The 25880-nt window shown below is 37.7% G+C and overlaps 1 protein-coding gene across 1 annotated transcript in view; it reads left to right on the top strand.

The window, feature by feature from the left end:
* Positions 1-25880, top strand: part of LOC102216937 (5-hydroxytryptamine receptor 2A-like) — a 161916-nt gene that overhangs the window by 34386 nt on the left and 101650 nt on the right. The window contains exon 2 of the mRNA XM_023345773.1: positions 4779-4860. The gene's annotated coding sequence lies outside the window, so the exon portion shown is untranslated. The remainder of the gene's footprint in view (positions 1-4778; positions 4861-25880) is intronic.

The raw sequence follows: 25880 nt of genomic DNA, 5'->3' as shown, positions 1-25880 counted from the left end.
TATTTTTTTAATTAAATAAAAGTAACAATAGCTGTTGACCCTGACAGCAGAGCATCATTCATTACCAAGTGAAGTCGTAAAAAACAAAGAACAGTTCTGACTAACTGGAGCGATTCCTACCGCTCATCGTTCAAAGGAATCCAGTCGCTACTGAACAACACATCAAAACCCAACAGCTATAACTCAGCTTCCTCTGATCATATAATATTCCTTGAGGTGTTTTCTTTCCACTGGTATTTGCAGCTTTTCTTTTGAGTGACCTGGTTTTAAGCCAGTTTTCCATCATTACTTTTAACACAATCCTTTGGTGTGTTAAAGCTTACCTTCTTTGGCTTACCTACCAAAGAAGGTAAGCTAGCTATAGCACCGCACTTTGAGCTCAGGTCACAGTAAATAAACAGTTGTTTATGTGCAGTACCCCACGAACCACTAGGGGGCGCCCACGGACCACCAGTGGTCCGGGGACCACAGTTAAGAAAGACTGGGTTAAAGTAAACTCTGATGCGGTTTGAATGCATATGTAAATGCCAAGTGAACCAGAGACCGCTTCGAAAGCAAGAAACAGACTGTAGAGCAGGGCATTCTGGGTAAATACAACCAAAACAAACAAGTGACTATAGCGCTGGTGGGAGAAATGACCAATGGTCTTTTACCAAAGACAAAAGAGAAACCCTACAACCACTAAAATCTGACTGCACTCCATTTTTGTTTCCATTTTGCAAAGAAGAAAGCTGTGCTGATGTCTTCTGAAGTTTTTGTGTCGTTTCCTTCAGTGGCTCTTGGTGCAACGTAGGCGAGGAGGGGAACAAGTTTTTTAAAGGGTTGGTGAGTTTGACATAGTGTTGTGCACAAGCGAACCGCGTCCGCTGAAAATGAATCGAACTGGGTCTACCAGACTATCAGGAGTAAAAACTGTCTAAATGTCTAATAAATCAATTAGCAACTTTTAGAATTAGAAATCAGATTTTTCCACTTCCGTATAATGCCAGTGAAGAATCAATAAAAAGCCCTGCTAAGCTGTATTGACACTGTATCGTGTTTCCTCTCAGTGGTATACAAACTCAATATATAGGGCTCACCACAGTCATTGACACTCTTAGTAAAGATCAATAAACAGCCTTAAAAAACAAAAGAAATGAAGGGAAACCACAAATGGTAATTACTAGAAAAAAGATTCATTTAACAAAACACCTAAAACAAACAAAAAAGCATCCTGCCAATGTGGAAGGAGAGGGAGACTAAAAGCGGTAAATCCCATTAGGTGCTTGATATTATTTATTTTTTTTGTTTCTGAAGGGCACTTCCAAAATGTAATATAAGACATATATGTTTGTTAAAAATAGCTGGATGAAACTGTATAAGACTGCCAAAGTACTTCATTAAGACCCGAAGCAGAAATGCATCTGAGGAACTAATGCTTCTCAGTTTTATTCAAGTCACTTAGTCATTTTAATGAACACCTTACTAGCTGTCAGTTGTGATTGGCACGCTCTGTTTGGCTGGGAGGGCTGAACAAAACGCGGCGTTGGGCGGGAGGGGCGCAACGGCAGATGATGAGCTCTGGTTAGAGAATCAATGAAGGGGAACCAGTTTGACCTCTCACCTTGGCATATCAGCCTCAAAGTGCCTGACTGGCGAAGTGTAAAATCATTAAGCGGCTCTCTCTCCTGGAACGGTAGGTGTGTCTCTGCATATGTCCTCCTTGACAGTAGTCGTTAAACTTACTTTCAGTAAGTGTTTACGCCTCCTTTAGCAAACTTGTCACAGAACATCTGAGAGGTTAAATTATACACAAGTGGTCTCTAATTAGGTGACTTCCCAGGGCAACTGACTACGCCGGATTTTATTTTGTGTCAATCCTACATGGACAATTTGCTGGATTTTGATCCATCATAGTCTGTAGAGCATGTGCATAAGTATTTCAGGCAAACATTGTTGCAAAACCTCCAGTGATTTCTAAAATTGGAATTGATTGACCAATTTGTCAGAAGTTGTCCGTGGTCTTGGCCTTGCCCTAAGTGTCAAGGTCAAATTTATGTATATAGCACGGATCTGGAATTCCCCTTATGGTAAAATCCCAGAAAATTCCCTATAAACTGAAAGCAACAAAAATGAAATATAAAACCCATTAAATAATCTTGTCGCATTCACCTTATAATATTCAGCATTCTTCTTACTGAGAATTGCTTCATACTTTAAACAGGTTCAGTTGTGTTACTTCAGTATGAGAGAAAACATCCCATAGTCGAATGTCAACCTATCTGAAAGCCCATCCATCCATCCATTTGTTTTCTTCCGCTTTATCCGGGGTCGGCTCGCGGGGGTAGCAGCTTCTGAAAGCCATAAAGAGTAAAAAAGCAGGAAATAAAAATCTTAGCATTTATTCTGTTGTATAGTAATTGCTCATTTTTCTTATGATCCCCAGCAAATTTGTCGTTTCGCATCAGATGTATGGGAAACTACAAAACGGAGATTGCAGAATAATGGCATTGACATTAGACTGATTTGAAATGAGTCACATGGAATATCTGACCACAGCTCAGCCGACTGATTCATCCATTTAAAAAAAAAAAAAGTCAACTAAACAGACACATTGCCACTTGAAAGTGGAAATAGATCATTCAGTGGACAGACTGATGAGCAAGAGATGAAACATGTGCACCAAGTCAAACAAGCACGCCGTCTCCATCGATTTCTCTGGAAGGCGTGATTATTCTTTAGGACGTCTTTTCATGAAGGCTCACACTTTCCTTTGTGTCCATGTGAATCCTAACAAGCTTCAGAATAAAAAAAGACGATCAATGCTTTAGCACACAAACATTTAGTTATGTTACTAAACCTCTTCTGCAGGTTTGCTGGTCTGAGCGGGTTTTAGTTACAGCATACACGTTCATTTTCAGCCCTAATAGAATTTTTTCTTTCAAGCGATGGATGAATATAGGAGAAGAATCTCAAGATACGTCTGGAGGCTCATAATAGGCAACAGAAATCGGCTGTGAAAAAGAATCACGTTCTGAGCCCTAAAGCCATTCTAGTCGTCTCCTATGGAGCGAGAATGCAGATGAATTGAGAAGGTATTTGCCCCTTACATACTTGTTGCTTTTCGCCTCTTTATCAAACTTTACTTGTTCATATCATCAAACATCAGTGACCGAAAATTGATCCATTAACCATATAATTGCGCAATTTGACATTTCAAAAATAAATCCGCTCAATGGAAAAATTTCTATTTTGAATAAATAAATAAATAATAGTTTTTTATTAAAACAATATAGCATAGGATGAGGTGTTTCTTTCTTTTTTTTGGTTGTGTTGAAATTAGTTTATTTCACAAAACTGCAATGACAACACTTTTTTTTTTGCCTCACATGATCAACAACCGGGTGTTACTATAGGGGGGAAAAGACAAAGAAAATGACAGGAAGTAGTTGGAGGATGATGACATGGCACGTTTTAATGACTCAACGTGTGAACAAGCTTATTCACTTGTGATTTTATTTGTGGATCTTATTCAACACCTCAATTGGAAGTTGTGTGGGTTTTTTTTTTTTTTAATTAGCAAAATAGTGACAAAGTTTTGCACATATTTGTAATGAAAACGCAGCTACTGATATACCGAGTAAGTACAAACTCAACTCTTCTTTGCAGAATTGTGTCTTTGTGTTTTCGGCAGCTGTGGTTTTGGTATTGGGACTCTCCAATGAATTCCACATTTGCACACAGAGAGTGACTGAGATAGGGTTCTTGCTTCTTGTGTGACCTGGATAACTTGTTGGACCATTCATCGGATGACTTTGGTCTCTTGGCAGCTACTAGGAAACTTCATCTGCATGTTTTCTCTATTTTTCTCCAAAGCTTTTGCAGTGGGTCAGAAGCCTTAGAAACGCTTTACAGTCCTTACCACACTGATATATGTCAGCGACTTCTTCAATTTCATTAGATTGGGACAGAATGTTTTGCATTTTGAAATCTATTGGTATACTTAATGTCGTCAAACAAGTTTTATTGAAGGGAATTTATCTGTTGTTCAGGTAATATGTAGGCCTGAGATTAAAACATTGCAAACCTCTTCAAAATGCCGATTGATGTTTCTTCATTTTTATTTTCAATCATTTTACTTGAAATTGTCTGTATTCGTATTAAAATGTACGAATACCAATGTCTCCCAGTATGTTAGCAAATTAAAAAATATGCCATAGGGTGATCTTACTTTTATATTTTAGATTTTTTTTTTCTTTACTGCACCTTTTTCCAACTGAAATTTGCTCAAAACAGTCATAATCTAAAGCGATAAAGATGACATGTTTCTCAACATGTTGTCGGTGGCTCTTCACAAAAATAAATGTGCTGCCTTGCGATCAAAGGCAACGCAAATACCTCTGTATTTCTGTGTGTCAAATACATGTTTGATATTCTTTATGGGCAACCTCTTGAGTAGCACATTCTGAAAAAAAATTCTGAACCAGAGGTGCAACAAAGGGGATGCAACTGTTTGATCTTTTAGCTCTATGGAGAACACACACACACATCCCCACACACACAAATATACAACATGTCACCCCTGCAAAATATCCTGAGAACTCCAATTCCCCAGCCTCCACCCACTTACCGAAGCAAAAACAGAGACTTACACACGGCTCATAGCAGACATGATGATAAATTTTAGTTGTCAGAAAGAGTTGTCGAGGCAAACAGCTTCTGCAACAATTCGGAACATCTGTTTGCTTCTTTTGCACCGAAACGTGACTTGCTTTTTGTTGTCAAACCGATTTCCACAGATGCAGACATGAGGCGTCTAGAGGATGACAGGAACTTCCAGACCTGCTGACTCTCTTCAGGGAAGAAGCATCAACATCAGAGGTGCACTAAACATACTTGATGTATTGACAAGCAAATCTCTGCAGTCCCTGGGGAAAGTATTTTTCCATTTTAATTTAGCTTCCCCCCAAAAAACTGAAAACTGTAGCTTGTACTTGTGTTAATCTTCCCTTTGATTACCCTAAACAAACCATTTGCCATCAGAAATCACCTTGTTACATGAGTGTCGACAACTCTAAGCTTTATTTACGACGATCTTCCATGTAGGCTTTATCAGAAATCCCTTAAATATGCTAGCAACCTGCATTTGAAAACTGTTTACTTCTTTTCTTGAAGACCTCCAAATAAAACCCAGAGCCACTAATTTCCGTTCATATTCCAAAAAGACTTGCAGCTGCAGTTACTGTACAATAGTCATACCTTCCCGATTTTCACTCATAATACACTTGGAAAGTAATTCTTTAATTATTATTCTCCTTCACTACAAAATTCTGCAGTACTTTGATCACATAAAATTAAAAGGTAAGACACTGCAAGTCTGAAAACGGACGACTGGAGGGGTTACCAGTATTTGTGGCAGAAAGAACATTTTTGTCATTGAACCAAATGATTGCTTGATGTTGTGGTTGTAGAGCCGCTCAAATGGAAGTCCAAAAGTACATGTGTTCAGAGGTGTGTGTGTGTGTGTGTGTGTGTGTGTGTGTGTGCCTCCCTCAGGGAGTGTGGGGGTTGTGAATATCCATATGGGAACCTGCTATGCTATCACTGCGGGTGGGATTAGCCCCTCCTGGCAGGTGTTTGATCAGGTCGCGGTTCTCGCCGTGGGAAACGGAGGTGCACAAGTGACACTTCATTAATCCACACGAGGCTCGGACCACGCGTCACATTTATCGTGGCTTTTTTTTCTTTCTGCTGCCGTCTGGTCGCTGACGGCTGATTTGTTGAAGCCGACAGGGCTGCTGCCAAAGCTCATGATGAGCTGATGAAGCTCCTATTTGGTTCGAATCTGTATTCTGTCTTTGGCGGTCTTACATCACAGACCCTCAGGCACTTGACTTCAGTTCTGTATGTTTGCAGTCATATTCAATTAATTACAATATGCCTTCTGATGAAGCTCGTTTGGCCACTTAAAAGTAGCCCTTTGAAAATATTAAATTTCAAGCAACTGTTAAACATACTTTCCATTAAATCTGCATTTCTGTATTTTTTTTCTTGGTCTGATGTAATATTCTAATCTTGAATGTCATGTTTTATTAAATTTTAGCTGAAATATCATCACAATTACCAGTAAAACATTCTAAAAGTTAAGTCTGTGTGCAACTAATCCATATAAGGAGTTTAACTTTTGTGTATCAAGTTACTAAAATAAATGAACTACACAATAATCTCCCAATTTGTTGAATATGGTTGTACAGAACCAAGTAAATCCAGCCTATTGGGATAAACCGATGATTGGTCAATACTTTTTTTTTATTATCTTCTTGTCTCCATCCAGTTGGTCTCAGTTGCAGCTGCAGCCTTCTTAGCAAATAACATTGTTGATGACTCAGCTTTTAATGTAATTGCAAATGACTATAGGGACATCACACTGGCCTGGAGGCAGAAAGTGATTTACTCTGTTTTTAACCTTGCAGATTTGCTTGGAGACTTGATATTCACATGCATTAGATGTTTCAGGCTCCGTTTCTTTAATCATGAATTAGGTTTAATGTGTCTTCACCGTACACAAACATATAAACACCACACTCTGCCCATTTGCAACCTGACACACAAAAACGTGAAAGACGGCTGTACGGTCAGTTGAGACCAAATCGAACGTTTATAATCTACATGCGAGGCGCTCTGTGTTATGTATTTGGGCTCGTTATTTAACCTTAGGGCCACATTCCAGTAAATTCGTCCTGACACAACTGGTGTAATGAAGTCCGGTTTGTGGCCTGCCTCGCTCACACATCTCTGTAGCTGTGCTCACACACTTTCACGCATTAAGATCAGGGCTTTATTCCAAAACATTGACTCCATTGTCCTTAAGCCAATTTGGAACTAATTTGCTGGTGTGATGAGTCATAACCGAGCTTTAACTTCCTGAATTATGACTTGAGATGGCGTTTCTTATCTTATGATGTCATTTATTTTTTTAATTGGACCATTCCAATGGCGTTCTAAGACCTTCTACCACTTTCCTCCAAATCTAACATATGGCCAAATCTAACAACCCACCAGGCGTTACTTACCCCCCGATCAGAATAAGTATTGTTTATTTTAAGTGATTTTTAAGATGTACATACACCAGTAACAATGATGGTAAAGACGAGTTAATCTAGTTTTATTTACAATAAACGTCAGTAATCTTTTGCAGACATTTGTCTGTTTTAAAAGATAATGGCATTTTATTATACATACACAGCCTACAGAACGACTTACTTTTATTCAGTCCACTGCTGTGATTTCTTTGTTGTTAATGTTTTATTGCCAAAATTTCCTGTCAACTTTTAACATTTTTTTAACACAAAAACGCAGTTGAGCAACTGGTGAACTGCCCTAGCGCCCCTACCACTGAGCTTAGCTAGATATCTGGGGAAAACCCTTCCAAATACTCAAGGCTGCCACGTTCTCCAAAGTACTGTGTGTATTCTGGGAGCCGCTCGGGCTCCCCACAAACTGTGCACATACAGTTGAGATTTCATTGTGGAGCGTACAGATTGCACATTCCTTCACTTCCCACCATCGGAAAGGGTATTAGCATGTTTGATAAGCGAGTTGGGCACCTCGCTTTGTTTCTGTACATCTGTTAGTGCGGGACAAAGTGGCAATCTGGCTGATGTGCGAGCCTTATCAACTCGGTGTCGCATACAAACTTTTGTCCCACAGAGTATTTACAAAAGTTCACCTACTAGTTCAAGTTTATTTGTACAGCACATTTCAGCAACAAGTAAGTTCAAATGCTATACATCATATAAACCTCATTATTACCTGATGATATCGTAATGTAGAGCTGTGTATCATCTGCGTAGTTATGGTAGCTAATCTTATCTCCTGCTATAACCTGAGTTAGTGGGAGCATGTAGATATTTAATCAGAGGGGACCCAGGATTGAGCCTTGGGGAACGCCGCATGTGACTTCTGACCAATACAATGTTAACCAAGTCAACTATTGTAACAAAGAAGTTTCTGTTCTTTAGGTAAGACTTTCCCCAGTTTCGTACTGGACCAGTCGATTCAGTAATATGTCATGGTCACCGGTGCCGAAAGCTGCGCTGAGGTCCAACAGAACCAATACTGTGGTTCTTCCACAGTCTGTATTTATGTAGCTTTTTATTATGTTCACTCATGTCTGTAAACAGCAAAACATGTCCATCTCTCACACTCCGAACCCATTTCCTCAATAGTACGATGGTTTGACATTCCCAAAGTATTCATATTGTACAGGTTTATGTGCGCACTCTTAAGTGTCAGGAGATTGTCACTGGATGGGAAAGTAAAGTAAGAAAAGAGACTAATCTATCAGTAATGTTTTGTTGCCATGTTTAAAAAGTGTAGCTGCTAAAAACATAAAAATTTTAAAACAAACATCTGGCAGTACTTGACAATCTAGAAAAAGTAAATAGAGTTTACTCGCTGCTCCGTGGGAGTTTTCTGAAGACGGACACAAATGCTTTTTGTGGCTCTGATAATTGGTTACTATGGGAACCTTGAGCATGCTAGATATTTTCTTTTTGATTTAGCTCATTTTATTACTTTCACGTAAATATTTCTGATATAAATAAAATGGTAAATATTCTGTACTTCAACTGTTTTGTTTTTGTAGGTGGTACTTTGGGAATCTACTCTGGGATTCAAATAAACTCTTTGTTTTAGCGTATTAGCAGCACAAAAGAATTTACAGGCGACGTGTAACGTGTGAAGGAAAGAGATTCACCTTTCAACGAACTGGGTCCAGATTACGTTTCTAAAAATGTTGTTTTCCTGGATACTAAGGCTCTGTCACCCAGACATGGTACGTCTGGAGCCAGACCTCTGTGATGCAATTGCAGGAGGTCACCTTGGCGTCAAGGGGAAACTGAAATTAGAATGGAGAAGCAATGCTGCGCGATGCACGTCAGAACAGTCACTTTTGGATTGAATCCAATGCAATAATGAGATGAGGACGGGTATTTATCAACATTTTGTGGATTAGTTTAGAAAAATTCACCCTGTTTTACCCCAATTCTACACATTTGGTTTGCATTTCAACCCAGCTTCACGCTCCCCATAACATGTTTTGTTTTAAAAATCAATTTGCTCAGACACCCAGAGATGTAACTTTAACAGAATTTCTTTTCCTCAACGTAGAAACAAAGAACTCCGGCTCGTAATTATTTAAAACCTGTCAGATAAATTCAATTTAAAAAGGCCGTTGTTTTAGTGTTTTAGTGTTCACTTAATCTCTGAAGAAATAAAGAAAAGCATCTCTTAGAACAGATGTTAAAAAATAACACAAAAATGTGTTATTACCTCTAATGCACATTTTGTGTTCATTTTAACACACAATGTGTTACAATGTACACATTATAACACACTGTATGTGTTAAATATCTCAACATATTTTTGTGTTAATCTGTGTTTGTCAGGCAGATTTTACTCCCTGCTGACATCAGATTGTATAATTCCTCTCAATGACAGTTTCCAGTATTTTTCTTCTAAAATGGTTTTCAGAATTTTTTTTTGTTTTAGTATTTGTAACAATTTTTACTTCATCTAAAAAAAACGCAATTATTATTACCGTATTGTGGCAGGATTGAATGACTTTTATAAATGAGTCAATACTAAAATATTTTTGTACTGCATCTATGTACTTCTATTTCTATATTTTGTAATCTAGAAATATAAGTAGGTGCTGACCTGTGAAGATCACGCGTTTGGACTTTGGAGGCGAATCATTGATGCCACTCGGGTTTGTCTGATATCAGTGTGAATTTAATTAACATTTTTAACTATTATATAACTAATCAAAATATATGCGTAAGAATCCCAACACCCCCCAAAAATGATAGATTCTTCTGAAATACTCTTCATGGCTTTTCTTTATCAATTATTGATTGGAATATTGTTTGATCGTGATAACGTTATAATTTGGTACAGTACGATGACGTCAAGGCACCAAGGTTGTTGCTTTTATGCTCAGAATTTGTAACATTTCACATCTAACAGGTAAAGCAGGTAAAAGTTGAGGGTTTTTTTGTTTTGTCTTTTGTATCCCAGTCGCTCTGTTGATGATACGTTAGAGAATAGAAGGACCACGAGTTTTACCAGCTGGTTGTTAAAGGCCTGTAAGTATGGGAGGTTTTTCTGCTCAGCCCAGATGCCTGTAAATTATTGATTCCACTTCTCTCTTTCTTTAAATATATGTGAAAAAACAATGATTTCTTACTACAACACAACACATGGCCAAACTTTGTTGAGACCAAGATATTTTGGTATTTGGGTGTTTATGGAAAAAATGATCCAATATTAGCTTTTGTTCAGTATAAATCTGTGGTGAAATTATATATCTTTACTTAATCGAATGAGATGTAAATATGAGTCAGGGCTGCATTATTATCAAAGAACAGAGATCTGTCAATATCAATGAGATGTTAGCGCTAAGTAGGATTTAAAACAGTCAAAAACATCTTTAAAACATTTATATGTCACCAATCCAGACTGAGATAATGTGTACAAGTGGCACTTAAAAATAGTCCATTGTAATCCTACAACAAGAGGTTGCTACAATGAAATCACTTAAAGACTAAGACATTTAATAGTCTGTCAAGACACAAAGAAACGTCGAGAAATCTTTGCCATTGAGAACAGAACGGCATTTATAATGCAGAGTTTGTCTGCCGGCAGAATAAACATTGCATTTCGAATCCAGATGGATGTTCTGCATATGTTTTGTGAGGCTTGATGTTTTAATTTACTGGGAGGGAAAAAAGAAAACTTTTTATACTAATGCCTCCCGGGGAGGTTTTTAAAGAGACAGGGGCCAATTTCAAGGCCTCCGATATGACTATGATGCCTCGTCTAATGTCTTTTAAGGCATGTTTGACATGCACAGCATTTTATAACAACTGAAGGTAACATACTTAATTGATTGCTTGACTTAATTTTTGCCTCTTCTTCTGAATCGACCAGTTACTCTCTTCATTGTTTTTCTAGCACTTGCCACTTTGTTTAGATGTCAAATTAACGATGGTATTATAAAATATCTGAGTCTCAATTGCAAATCATTTGCTTATCTCTTAATTAGACGAGTGAATCTATTGTGGTTTGTTTGTCCCTGTAAAATCAAAGCCTAAATGCTGTTTGCGTTTCATTAATTTGGCATTTTTCTGTTTTTATCTGTTAACATTTGAACATTTTCCGATCTATGGTGTACACTTATTTGTCAGAGTCATGGGGAGCTGAGACCAAGGGGAAAAATACACATTGGAAAAACCATAACAGGATGTGACGTGGTATAATCAAATTCAGTCTAGTTTCAAAAATATCAGTTTTACAATATTTGCTATGATAGTTAACCTCTTACAGGTATGACATGTTTTTAATGAGTAGTCAAGTAACTATTAGTGAAGTCTCTAAAAGGCATAGTTGCTAAAAAGGACAAATCGTATAACCACAGACACAATGGGTTGTTCTGCTCTTCTTGAATATTGTTTCACAGTTTGACAGATAAATAAATAGTATTTTGTTGCATGGGAATAGCTTCCAGTTTTGGGCTTTTTATTAATTCCCTCCCATATATACGCAGTAAAATTGTAGACACACACAAACAGGAAAAACAAATAAACACATCTTAGATTAAGCGTTCATGAATGTATGCAGGGTGGGTGTCCACACATCCCTAAAGTGTTAAAGTGGTGTGTCTAAGATAAGCCCTCAAAATGTTTGAAATTCAATTAAAAATGTAAGTTGGCCTTAAACAGGTCTTAAATTTTGTTGTGTCAGAACTATTTCATTTAGACTTTTTCTCAGGGGATTTTTCTGTCAAGCAAAACTTTGAGATGCAAACTTCTTCATTCCAAGGTGGTTGGGGCTACCAACGTCTAGTTACTAATATACCCTTGGTAGCTAGCTAGCTTTGTTGCGTCTGTCCTGTGTAAGTTCAAATTTATCGCCAGTCGGCTGGACAACGTTTGTTTTTGCCACTGGCTGACTGCTGCTGCCAGCCCATATGAGGCTGGGTGTAGAACGAATTTTAAGCTTGGCACCATGGTAGCTGTAGAGAGCAAATTTTCATTATGCATGATTGCAATGCATCAAGTTCCCCCAACCATCCCTTATATTTCTATCTTAAATTTTATTCAAGGTGGCCTTAAAAAGTCTTGAATTTTTCTTGTTGAGACCTTCAGATACCCTGGTATGTAAACCATGTGTTGCAATATATTATTTTGGCTGTTACTACAATGCTACAACAGGGTAGCACCAAGACCGCTGTATGAAGGCAACATTTATTTAAAGTACCAGTTACTGCCAAGGATGGATCAATATTGTGATGATTGATTAGATGGGCTACTAGCCATATGTTTGAATACCTAGAGGGACATAGACAATATTGTGAGGGAAAGTACAGCTACTTTTAATTTAAACTGTTTGGGATTATTAAAGTTGTATCCCAGCATATATTTTGCAATGTATGCTGGGATTTTAAAGAAAAACTCATGTTAACATCTGAATGTTAAAGAGGGAGAGTTTGTGAAACGTCACATTTTGTCATGTGTTTCAAGTATGTGCATCAGCTTTGATGCATTTCCTTTCTGAATGTTGTGAAATCAATTAGGTGGAGTTCTGTCCTGTTTGTTCTGCAACGTCAGGTTGCATTTTTGTTTTGTTTTTATATTAAAATATCCAGTGACTATATTTAATGAAATTTCAGCTCTGAGCTCCCTGAAGTGGTCATTTAATTATAAATCTAGTTTTTTTTTCCTTTTTTTACATGTTTGTGCGCTTTAGTTTATTTAAGAGGACACGTTGTAATCTGCTTCTCCAACCCACTCTCCATTTGGAGTTAAAGGTCAAAGTCATCCGCCAGTAAGGCGATGCCAACTGACAATAAACAGAAGGACAGAAAAAAGAAAGAACAAACTCGGCAGAATGTTAGAAATTTCCACCTATTGTTTTTTATTCTCATAGGTTTTTGAAACGTAAGAGAAAAAGTTCCTACCAAACTACTGGACAGACGTTTCTGCTGAAACAGACAGACAAAAACTCAGTTTCTCCATGGAAACTCATTTGCATGGTGGCAGAAAAAAATTCAGAGTTATAGTTTTTTTTTTTTTTTTTTATGTAGTTCAAATTCAGATTGACCATACTTGATATTTTTATCCATTGGCTTATTGAAAATAAGTACGTAAAACTGTAAGTAACTTTGCGTATATAGTATAAATAGTGTAACACTGGGCCTTTTGTTGATTCATGTTGCATCAGAAAAGATGAAACAATTCAACAGTCGAAACCTTTCTGCTGATTTCGTGGAGTTGCTTAAAGTTCATTGAGAATAAATAAAACCGTCAAAGGGACTCGGAGGATATAAACTTGATGTGCTTTCCGATGGCTTTCTGCGGACGGCTTGTTTGGAATTGGATAAACTTTGAATGAGAAAGCAACAAACTTCTACGTGTCTCTGATGCCTTTATTGATATATTCTGCTTTTTTCTGGGATTTATTGTATTTTTTTCTGTGCTGCTTTAATTGGGTTTCATTGTGAAAGTCAAGTTGTAGAGCAAAACAGAAGTTATAATTGTGGCTTTAATATTTTTGCAGTGTTGATAAGTGAAGTAATTTTTGGGACATAGCCCTGAAATGTGTAGCGCTAGCTACTTTTTTAAGACTAGTCTACCATCATACTGTTTCCTTTCCCACTCTACCTCCTTTTCCCCAAAATAATTTCTCATTCTCTTAAAAGGTCACATTGTTGGAGCCAGTGCTTTCTACATGAAACAGCCATAATTACCTTGCTTGTTCCAGGGCTTTGAAACTTGTGACTAAAAATGGGTTCTGTTTTTTGCTTTTTTGAACCAGTTGGAATGAATTTTGTCTACATACGTCTTTGCTGGAGGGGGAAAGAAAAACATATTTCAACAAGACCAAACACAGGATCTTTCTTTTCTGTAGATGTCTAACTCATGGCCATCTAAAATCAGATGGTACGACGTAGCATTTATGCTAAATTAATGTAAAAATGATTGATTAGTGAACAAAAAAATTGATTTTGTAGTATTTCTGCACCTGATCTGTGACTGACTGTTCTTTCTCTTCATAACATCCCATTGATTCTCTTAAGCATGGTGTTACATAGATCATTAAACTTGTTATTTGTAATTCCTGCACTGCAAGTAACTGGCAGCAGATTTTACAATACAGTGTCTTAGAGAGGGGGAGACAAAGCACTTAGAAACTGATGGATGAGATATCCAGCCAATAGAATTATAGCCTACTAAGCTCTGAATATGGCGGCAAGCCTTCTTCATAATTGATTCAATCTACATAAGTGTCCATTATGTATCCGTTAAAATAATCAGGCCATTCAAACCGATGCACAAAGCAACGTGTGGCAGCCCAGACAGCGTTTCGTCGAAAATGATGTCTGGAATTATGTTTTGCCGCTTTACTACTTCTTCAAAACAGAAAAAAGTAACTTGTGAAAGTAGCTTTAGATGTCTTAACTCATGGCCATCTAAAATCAGACTGTATGACATAGCATTTATGCTAAATGAATAAATGCTAGATATGATTTTACTTGAACATTTGACTGTTATCTAGGTAACATTAGAGTCTAATGAGTGTAAAGGCATTGAAGCAGTTTGCACATGCTTAATCAAATCCAATTGGATCCCATATTCTTTTCCTAAAGTTACAAACTGCAGCTCTCACTGGGACTTTAGAAACATGGCTTGTGGCAAATTTATTACAAATTTATTTTCATAACTACAATTTGTGCAATTTTATGGTCAATGCTCCTACACAAATGATAAAAATGATACAGAAGAGGTATGGTGATTGACAAACGGTGTTATTGAAAGAGCCAGATGCAGAAGTTTGTACTCATTTCAAAGACATTGAACTCAGACCACATAAAATTATTATTACTATTATTATTTTTACCCTGGCTGCATAGCCATGACAGTGGAAAAAATTATTTCTATCTGCAAATGAAAGGAGTAAAATCACTTAGTTTCATCTGCTCATTAGCTGAATCCTCCAAAACCACGACTACAGGGCTTTTTCTGACTGACGCCAGATTTTCTCATTACTCCGACTGCGGCAGCGAGAAGCCCGGTCAATCCGAGAGTGAAAACGGGTAGAAAAATGCCTGGCTGCAGTGGCTCTGGCAAGTTTCAATTAAATAATTAAGAAAGATGTTTCTTTCTGTTGGGCACTTCCATGTAATATTACAGATACGAGGAAATACGTGAGGCTGTTCCCTCTGTGTCCGGGTCCACCGGGTCAGTAACTCCATGGAGTTGGCAATTAGCGCGTCACGGCGGCTGCGGAACGGCGCGTCGGGGTCTCCTCATTGTGCATGCTGTGTGTATTTCTCTGATCGCCACACAGCGCCTGCAATGTGGAGGTCGAGACGCGCCGAGGCATCTCGCACCGCATAAACCGCATAAACAATATACGATTATTTGTTGTTGTTTTTTTTTACCCCTCTATTTTTGTGGGCTCTAGTGTCCCTTATATGATAGTGGGCTGACAGGAAACGGGGAAGACATGTGGCAAATGTTGTCGGGTCCGGGAGTCAAACCCGCGACGGCCGCGTCAAGGACTCAAGGTCTCCAAATACGGGTCGCACTAACCGCTACGCCACCACTGCACGCCCACGATTATTTGTATTTTTAAAAAAGTTTTCTGCACACTTAACATGCTCAAAAAAGGACAAAAAAAATGGCTAAACAGTTTCAACTCGACAACATTCAGAACCATTTTATTTAACAACTGATAGGAAGTTCGGCAACATGAAAATAAAAAAAAGTGTCACATTGTAGCAGTTTAACGTATGGTAGCTTTATACCTTAGCTAACTAGAACCGCCGCTGCTATTTTCCCTCCCAGCACCCCTTATTTTAGTTTTTAGTCAGAGATTATTATTACTGGTCAAGTGATTTACATCAGGAGTTCCCAAACTTTTCCATGCTATGTCTCCCTCCCCAAAAAAGCACTAGCCTCTGCAAATCCACAGAAATTGCTATGAAATGTGTAAAGAGACATCAACGTTTGGGATGTTAGCATAACTTCCGCCTCATTCCTTCTGGTTGTAGATATCTATGCATGCTGTGACAAATTTTTTTATTACCAGATAACATACTATAATTTCATTACCAGATAATACGCATTTTTATGTGAAAAAATATGTAATATTTTATATTTTTCTTGTCAAAAACCTTTGTTTCTTGCTAGCTATGCTAGCTTGAGGAGCTAAGCAGCTTGATGAATTTGATTGGCAGCTAATCAGAAAATTAACATCAGAAATAACATTTAAAAGAAATATTTTAACCAATATTTTAGTTTTGAAAAATGATTGAAAAAGAAAACTAAAATTTGAATCAAAAAAGTAAGATGAAAAAATGTATGTTTGCAATTTTTTCTCATCTTCCCTCCAATTTTCTGATGCCCCTTCAGGGCCCCACACGGCACCCCTTGTGGGTCCCCACTTTGAAAAACACAAGTTTACATCACAAAGAGATCTCAGTAAAAGCCATTACTGTAAACTGTATTTTCATGAATATGTGAGCACATTTTGCAAACATGGAGCCATTTTGGAAGAAACCTGAGTCGTAACTGTGCTGTCCTGACTGACCTTTTTTTTTTTCTTTCTTTTTTTCCGGTTTTATCATCATTGCTCTTCATTTAAATTTTTTCTTTATTAAAGCAAATAATCTTCAAGGACAAGATTCTTTTTCTGTGGCAGTTCAGCAAAATCACAGCATCTTTGAAACGGGAGTAACCTCACTGCAGTCTCACTGCGGCACAATAACCTGTGTCAGATCCCAATTAGGCGGTACAGTGATGCAAAGCTTCGCAAATTGTTGGGGCTGTCCAGAGTTGTTCAGGCTCACAGCCTGCAAAGGCTTTCAAGCGAAGTGAGAGACTTCACCTGATGTCGTGTCTGACATCTTGAAACATCTTGAACGGCGCGTCCTCTTCCATTTAGTAAGAACAATGCTGCAGCAACACAACGACATGTTTTACATCGCTGACTGCGATAACCCTTCATCCGGTTTATTTGATTTCTCGTTGCTGTGATGTTCTCAAGCTATGCTTGCACAGTCAGCCTCTGCTGTTTAAGCAGGAGTTTAATTAGTTTTGCATATAGCAAGCCGCTCCTATGGGAAACAGGAGTTGGACCATTTGATTTCAGCTAAGAGAAACAGCCTGTGTTCACATTTAGTCACATTGCAATCGTAAAACGTATTTGACGTATTTATCTATCAAATAAAATCAAAAAGTAGTAGAAAATTTGGCTGAAATAAATTTCCTTTTGTTTTCTAAACATTTTATGAAGAATAATACGAAGCATTTAGTGTGAATATGTTTTCAAACTCACACTAAATGGACTCACAAAGCGGACGTTTGGCTGAGCTGAGCGACTACCCTGCCCAGCTCAGTTCCTTCAGACTAGCCAGCAGCAATTAGCAAACACCTTGTAGAACTGCTCATATGCTGAGCTCATTATAGTAGCTACTTCTCAGTGCAACGCAAGTAAAAACACTGTTATAGGGTTAATGGAGGAACAACGTTTTGATGACTTTCTGAAGGCGAAGTTTCAGAAAGAGCAGGAATTTTTAAAGAGACAAGGGCCCAAATTCAAGGCTTTAATCTACAAAGTCAAATTTCTTTTACGTCGTGTTTGATACATAAAGCATTTTTATGACAACTGAAGGTAACATAGTTACTTGATTGTCCTATAAAATGAAACTATATGCCTGGAAAATACATAAAATTCTCCCTTTAAGTTCAGTTCATTAGTAAAATAAGTAAAAAAAAAGACAAGCGACAAATTAAAATTTAGATTACAATGATCACTGACACGGGATTAAGATAAGAAACTCCTAGTTTAATCATCGTTTCCTCTTGAAAAATTGTAAAATACGCTTTTAATTCAAAGAGAGTTCTTCTTCTGTCCACAATATATTTGAACATGAGTCAAATATATTCTGAGAAACATTAGTTAAAATTCTCCTCAAGAATTATTTTTTACATCTAGAGGTGGCTTAACTAAACGGCCATAAAAACGACTGTCTAGTTGTTTGTTTAATTTTTGTGAATTGTGTGATGCATGAACGGCTTAATTCAAGTAAGGCCTTGCTCGCGCACACACATCCCCCCACACACACACACATCCTCATTGTACTTAGGAACTCTTTGATTGCAAATTAAGACTGCAGCTGGAGACTTAACTTCAAGAGTTGGACTAAAGCACTCACGCCTTCAAGTGTTTTCCCTACTGAGACCCATGTTACCCAACCCCCTTGTATTAACAAACTTGTTGCTAACTGAATAGTGTAACTAAAATCAGGCGCTCCACATTAAATTATCTTTTAAAATATCTATTATTGCTGTTTCCGCAAGGAGGTTACAGGAGATTAAAGAAAATGGGAACTTAAGAAATACCAGATGTCCCTCAGGAGAGTCGCTCAGCTCTACCTTGAAGTATTTCAATCTGCTGAGTCAGTGACTAAAAATTAAATAACCATGTTTAAATTACAGTGCTAAGTTTATGACCCTGAAAAACAGCTTTTTAAGCAACACCTCAACTGAAAACATATCAAAAATAATCTTATGAGGTGATTTATTGGTCATATTAATACAGAGACGACGTATGCTAGCATTTCAACCAACGCCTCTCCATGAAAACATCATATACGAGTTTACTGACGACATTTTATGATGTTCAAAATAAGGTGCTAACTTTATGAAACTAGAAAACATCTTTAAAGATCTTAATCTTTGCTTGATTAAGATCAAGCAAAGAGATGTAGGTTAAGTAAAAATTTATTTAAGAATATAATCTACTTTTGGTGTAACTGCTATCATTGTGAACTTTTCCATTCTTATAATGCTCTGCAGAACGGATACATTGCACAATGGAGCAATGGGATTAAAACAAAAAGCATAAAATGGCCTCTTTTAGCACGTAGGAGGGAAATTATACAACTACCGACGATAAGAGGGCTGATAAAAGTAATAAATAGTTGGTGCTGTTTTTAGGATGAAGAGGAGGAAGCAGCTGTTGTTTAAAGCACACATCCAGAGAGGGATAGGAATAGATAAAAAAACAAAAAAAAGGCTGCCAGGCTTATTTTGTTCTGGAGCAAACTGTGGGGAATAAATTCTGCTTCAGGAATGATTGATAGATGACAGAACTTTCTGTTTCACCGGTGGTTGATCTCACCTCTTTCTCTTTCGTCGCTGGTGGAACTTTGATCCCTTTTGAAGTTTCGTTCCATTCTGAATTTTACACGAATGTTCAGAGTCTGCTCTTGTAAACGCGCGCTTAATCCCTACGCCATTCTTTCTGCCCCGTTGCAAGCAGAATAGAAAACTGTCATGTCTTTTATGAAACACATTTCATTTCAGTACTAATTCATGCTTGTCTACTGTGAAAGCAAGAGAGGCTTGCGCAGGAAAGGACCAGCAGGCGAAGAAAGACACGTTCGATCCTGACAAAACTCAGCATTTTTAAAATCTAGCCAGTCACTTGGAGGGGTTAGTTTTGTGTATTAACTGATTTAATGCAAAATCTGCCATCCACATATTTTAAATAATCTATATAATTTAAATACCAGCTGGATTTCATCGGTCAATGCTTATTTACTCTTCTTTGGCGTAAGTCTGTCAAAAAAAGTCAGCCACTATTTAAGATTCCCACGTCTCCCAGTTGCTGGTTCTCGAGTTCCCTAAATTAATTTCTGAATTACTTTTCTACATAGACATCTTTCATTGTGGCAAATATTTTTAGCATAATTTGTGAATTAAACAGGTACAACAACTTCTTGTTGGTCAATGCAGTTGAAATGACTTTACTGTTATAAAAATCTTTGCAATGTAAGGGTTATGGGCAGTTAAACAAAAAGTACATTTGTGTTTACAACTTTATGCATTTTGTGGATATCTGACTTTTTTTCACACAAATAGTGAGACTGCAGAGTCTTTCGTTTGTGATTTTGAAAATTTGACATTAGATTTCAGTAATTTTTGGACCATGTATCCCAGCAGGTCTACTTTTGGCAATGGCTTAAACATAAATAAATAAATGCATCTAACAGGAACGATTGAATTTGTTAGCGAGTTTAAGATAGCCCCTGTATTATACTTGTAAATAAGTTTAAAAACAATTTTCAAGTGTTTTCCTGTGCCCTCTACTCATCCGTTAACTCTGAAAAGAACAGAAAACAGAAGTGAGCAGAAGATCTGGTGTCTTGAAGGTACCAGCTGGTATGTCAGAGCTGTGGAACTGTGTACTAAGACAACCAAACTCTAGTAGCCACAAAAAGAAATTCATCATTTTAGCTTGGACAAGTCCAAACTTAGCCGTGTCCAAGGAGGGCCTACCTTCCTACGCAACCACACACTTAAAAAATACTCATTAAAATAAACTTTCATACCTCAGAGCCAGACAGCAGGCCACACACATACTGTAAGCACGCATAGTTATACGAAATTATTCATATATTCAGAAAGAGCTGACTCCGGTTATGAAACTTCTCCTGCACTGATCCAACCCACGCTCTACTAGACACATTTGAATAGTTGTTTGGGCTGTAAATAGAGAACAGACCAAACCATACGTGACGTCTGAAAGCCTTCCAGACTTCATTAGAGACACATGCTTAACAATTTAAAGATCTTGTCGCCTCGTGTTTCTCAGGGGATTTAAAACAAATGATCTATATGTAAAATAAGTCTGTTTTAGCAGCAATATTGGAGAACGTCTTAAATAGTTAATACTGAACATATGCGTTTGATTGTTACTTTTTGCCCCCTCCTTTATTGGTGATTTTTTTGCTCAGTAAGTTTAGTGGAGAGTAGTCCTTCACTATTCTACTGTTTCCAAAGCAGCACAAACATGATGTGTAGCTATAGGAGAGTCAGCTCATAAAGTGTTTTCTGGTTTCTTTGTTGAGGAACACAAATGCCTGAATAAGTTTAATGCTGTTCAAAAAGTCGTCATAGAAACAGGTGAAATGTGATGCCCGCTGCACTGTCGGCTCTTCCACAAAACACTGAATGAAATATTAACCATGATGTGTGGAGCCAGGACAAAATGGCATTTAAACAGGTTTCTTTTCTACAGCAAGGTCCTGCATGCTTAACAATCCACGAAGCCATTTTCACCGTCAGTCAGGCTGAACAAAACTCATTCAGAGCCACAAATGACTAAAATATACTTTTAAGGTGCTAAAACAAAGAACAACAAAACATTCAAGAACAGGAGAGATGCATTGTCTTCAACAGGATGTTGATGTTTTTGAAAGATTTACTGATTGGAAAAGAGGTTTAAACAGACGTCACTGGCGCTTTTATCATCGGGTTGTTGTGGAAATTAAATGCAATTATTACACAAAAAACACTGAAGATTTTCTTTTTTATTATTATTATTCTTTTTTATTAATTTTAGATTTTTTTTACAATACAAAGAACAAAGAAGAATCCTGTGCCGCCACACACACACACATATATATATATATTAAAACAAAAAAACAAACAAACAAAATACCCCACATGAACAAGAAACAAGGTGTCAATCTTCCCCTCCAAACACTGAAGATTTTCTAATGCTTCCATTTACTAGTTGGCACTTAATGATTTTAAGCCAAAGTGATTAGGCCAAAGCCATATGCGGCTCCGGAGCCACAGGTTGAAGACCCTGCCTTATGACTTCAGATGATCATTCTGTTCCCCCTTATTACATCAGATGATCTTCCTATTCCGCTTTATAACATCGGCTGGTTATTCTTTTCTCCCTTGTGAGATCAGATGTTCATCCTATTCCCCTTATTACATCAGAAGACATTTTTCCATCTTATGACATCAGATTATCCTCCTGTTCCCTTTTATGATATCAGAGGACATTTCTATTTCCCCCTTATGACATCAGGTGGTCGTCCTATTCTGCTTTAATACATTATTTTGTTTTAAATCATAACATGCTAGCTTTTAACTTTTTTTTTTTTTTACCCCTCCAGGGGGTCTTTTGTGGGCTCTATTGTCCCTTATATGACAGTAGGCTGACAGGAAACGGGGAAGGAGAGGGGGGAAGACATGCGGCAAATATCGTTGGGTCCGGGAGTCGAACCCGCGACGGCCGCGTCGAGGACTCAAGGCCTCCAAATACGGGTCGCGCTAACCGCTACGCCACCACGGCACGCCCTGCTTTTAACATTTTTAAGATGAGCAACACTTAAGAACTGCGGCCTTGTTAGGTGTAGGTCAGTGACGTGCGGTGAGGTTCATAGCTGGTGAGGCACTGACGTCATCAGAATCAGATTTGCAAATAGATGCATAGATTGACAGCAGTTTACAGGTTATGTTTCACTTCTGCATCCTTACACATACAAACTGTAGCTCACAAAACACACATTTCCTTAAAAAACAAAACAAAATAAATGTTATTACTCTCTTACCTTTACTTACAAATGAAGTCCATGCGTCGCTCCTTCTGCACAAAAACATCCGTCACTTTGCAACAGAAGTCCTCCTTATCTTCCTTCAGTTTTAAAAGTCTCTCTTCCACTTGAGAAAACTTTTTTAGTGTTGTAATGTAGTCATCCATGTCGAAAGTCGGGATAAGCGAGAGGAAAAAAATCACTATCTCTATTATAATCTATCGCTGCACTTGACTTGCTTCCCGAATCGTTTAGCCTAGCTCGCTGTCACTTACTCGGCAGTTGAGGAGTGAACAAGACGAACGTCTGGGATCTTGAGCGCCCCCTGCCATGAGGCAAGAGAACTGCCTGCCTCACCTCGAACCTGTTCTCTGCCGTTTATAATCGCTCATTACACGAAACACGTTACACAAACACAGTTGGTGACAAAAAGCACTGTACATTATATACATAAGCTAAATTATTGGAAATAAGTTCACATATTAAATTTGTTTAAACCATTTTATTGACGCCGTACAGCAACATGCTCTCTCCGCTTAGCAGCCAGCGCAGAGCCAGGGGTTGCGCAATCCAAGGTGAGGCAGAGCTCGCTGCTGCCTCACCGGCATCGCTTCCAAGCATTTGAATGGGAAAATAAGAAAATTCAGCGATTTTGAACAAATAAAAATCGAAATCGGTGAAGCTACATGAAAAATAAATATTTTTTAGTACAAACCACCGGATGAATATAACAATTTAAATTACTTTATGATTATATATTTTCTTTCTTTCCATGCTGGTGAGGCACTGCCTCACCTGCCTCCCCTGACTGCACGTCACTGGTGTAGGTAGTAAAAATCTTTAGTTATGGTTATAAATTTAAAAAAAAAAAAACAGTTTCGAATGTTTATCAACCACAAAGTGTCTTTTATACCAATTTATCAAACTAGTTTCAATGCTTTACCAGTTTGCCTTTATGTTTACATGCATATTTACATAGTTGTGGCATCCTCTGGACTGAGATTGGTTAAGAAAGAAAAAATGACAAGTGTTTGTTAAAAAAAGGCCATACATTCAAAAGAGAATAACCCGAAAAGGAAAGGCGGCCATAAATCTACCAAGAAAAGTTATGGAGACAGAACAATAGCTGAAAGGCAATCGGTGACTGCGACCGTTTGTGAGAAGAAGCCAGAAGAGCCAGATAAACTCAGAGAGCTGGCAGAGAGCAAATAATTCAAAAATAGAACAACATGAAAAAACAAGCGCAAAGAACCATGAAACCAAAATAAACTTAAACAAATCTAACACGGAGAGAGACGAAATTATGGAAATGAGAACAGCAAAATCTCACAAAACCATAACAAAACCCAAATAACCATGACAGACATAATCAGATTTCAGATTGCGTTTCCAATTTTGAGTCTCACAGCAACACAAGAGCTGAGAAGCTTATAGAAGCAAAAGGTGTTTTTCTTGTTTTGTTTTTTTTGTTGTTGTTGTTGTTTTTCTCTATATTTGTCACCTCAGTGCTGCCAAACATGGCATAGTCAATGAAAGATTTTTATTTCATTTTTGTCAAAGCCTTTTTCATAGGGAGAAGAGTTTTGGAGTTCATGCATTGTGCTGCTGTGTCTCAGAGTATATTGGGCGTATTGTTTGTATGGTGACCTAATGTTCAAGGCTGTAAAACAGCACAAGTGGGACCATCACAAAACATTTCCTATCTGTTCACCTTTGGTTCCTCTTTCGCTCAATCTTCCCCCAGTTGAGATGGTAGAGAAGAGCATAATGAAGGATGGGGTAAGAGAGAAGGGCACACTCTATCGATCTGGTGCTAAGGAAAGTGGCGACATGAAAGTGAAGAACAGAGAATAGGTCCAAAATGTTGCTTTTTTTATATCCCCCAATACAGTCAAGTACTGTCCAGACCCTTAATAAATGTTACCTAAAAACATTTTCTTTTTTTAATTAAGCATTTCTATGGTACGATTGATCTTGATTGATTTATTTTGCATCTGATTCAGGTCTGGTATCACCTGGATTTGTTCAGTAAGGAATGAAACAGCCCAAGCCTGTTTTTGTCCTTTTACCACATTTACAGTGGATGCACACTGAGCAGAAAAAGCAAGGAAATGTACGTTTATTGATTATTTTTGTGTTGTAATGATCCTGCTTAGCAAATACATTTTCATCTCAAGCTTAGCCACATGTGTAAGGGAAATGTCGATGTGAGTTCAGCTGCAGCTGTGGAAAACTTGCCAAATCCTCTTTGCCAGTACCAAGCTGCTTTTCCTGCCACTGGCAGTGTCTTGGTGTTGTTTATTCGATTGGAAAACAAGACAAATTGGTAGTTCATGTATTTAAATTGTATTTAATTTAAGTATTTAAGACATGATGCCTTTATAGTTGGAATACTGTTTTCAAGGTTATAACCTCCCCTCAGCCACGCTCTTTCTCCAAGGTTTGGTCACTACGGACAACCAATTTGAATTTGAAACAACTTAAAATTACAATCGTAATGCTAAAAGATTTGGTAAAGACTTTGTTCTTCCTGACTCTTTCTGTATCATTACCCAATGTCTGCATCACACTCAGTGAGCGTTAGCATATCACCCGCTAAAAACATGCAGCAGATGTAAGCATAAGGACAGTAGGAGGCTAGATATATACAGTATGTGACATGTAGTGGAATGATATTATTCTAACAAATTCAATTGAAGAAGTTCTTTCCAACTACAATTGCGATTTAATATACTGAGAATATCTTCTTGTTGTGTTACTTGTGCCGTAAAAGCTTCTTGGTGAATTTTAAGCCTTAAATCAGTACATGAATCCATTACTGAGGTTATTGTTGATTTTGACTCTTAGTGACACAGAACAATCTTACTTTCTTGAGTGGTTTCATAAACATTTGAATAGATGGACATTTTAGAATACGTAGAAAAACAGATACGTTTAGTGTGGTTTGACGTCAGTCAGTAAGAAAAACTCTTACTTTTTTTTTAATATGGTGTACCGTAGTGTCCAGTTTCAACGTTATTTACGAATCCATGAATTTTTAAATAGGAATTCTCAAAGAAACAGTGAAACCGTACAAGTTTTCTTGATAAGGTTTTCTTTACTCTTTTTCCCAAACGTCCAACATTTAAGTAATACTTTTTACATACTGCAGGCTTTCCCCCAGTGCTTTCTAAGCCTGGAGGGCCACCAGGCTTTACTTCCACCACCAGACTAAGTGCTGGTTGTTTATTTTAAAGGCTTTTTCAAGCACCAGTGACAGTAAAGACAGATTAAGATCAGTTTATATTTAACCCATTGAACTGAATGTGAGGGTGTGCGCACCAATTGCTTCCTTGCACCTACCCATTGGCCTTAGATGCTATTATGTCCAAATTACGATGCCTCTTTGTGCACCTCCGTATTTGTGTAACTTTTCACATTTTTTAACACAAATAAA

Source organism: Xiphophorus maculatus, chromosome 14 (assembly GCF_002775205.1).
Source record: "Xiphophorus maculatus strain JP 163 A chromosome 14, X_maculatus-5.0-male, whole genome shotgun sequence".
Lineage (NCBI taxonomy): Eukaryota > Metazoa > Chordata > Actinopteri > Cyprinodontiformes > Poeciliidae > Xiphophorus > Xiphophorus maculatus.
Note: the sequence above shows the minus strand (reverse complement) of the source record. Positions and strands in the feature narration are given on the sequence as shown.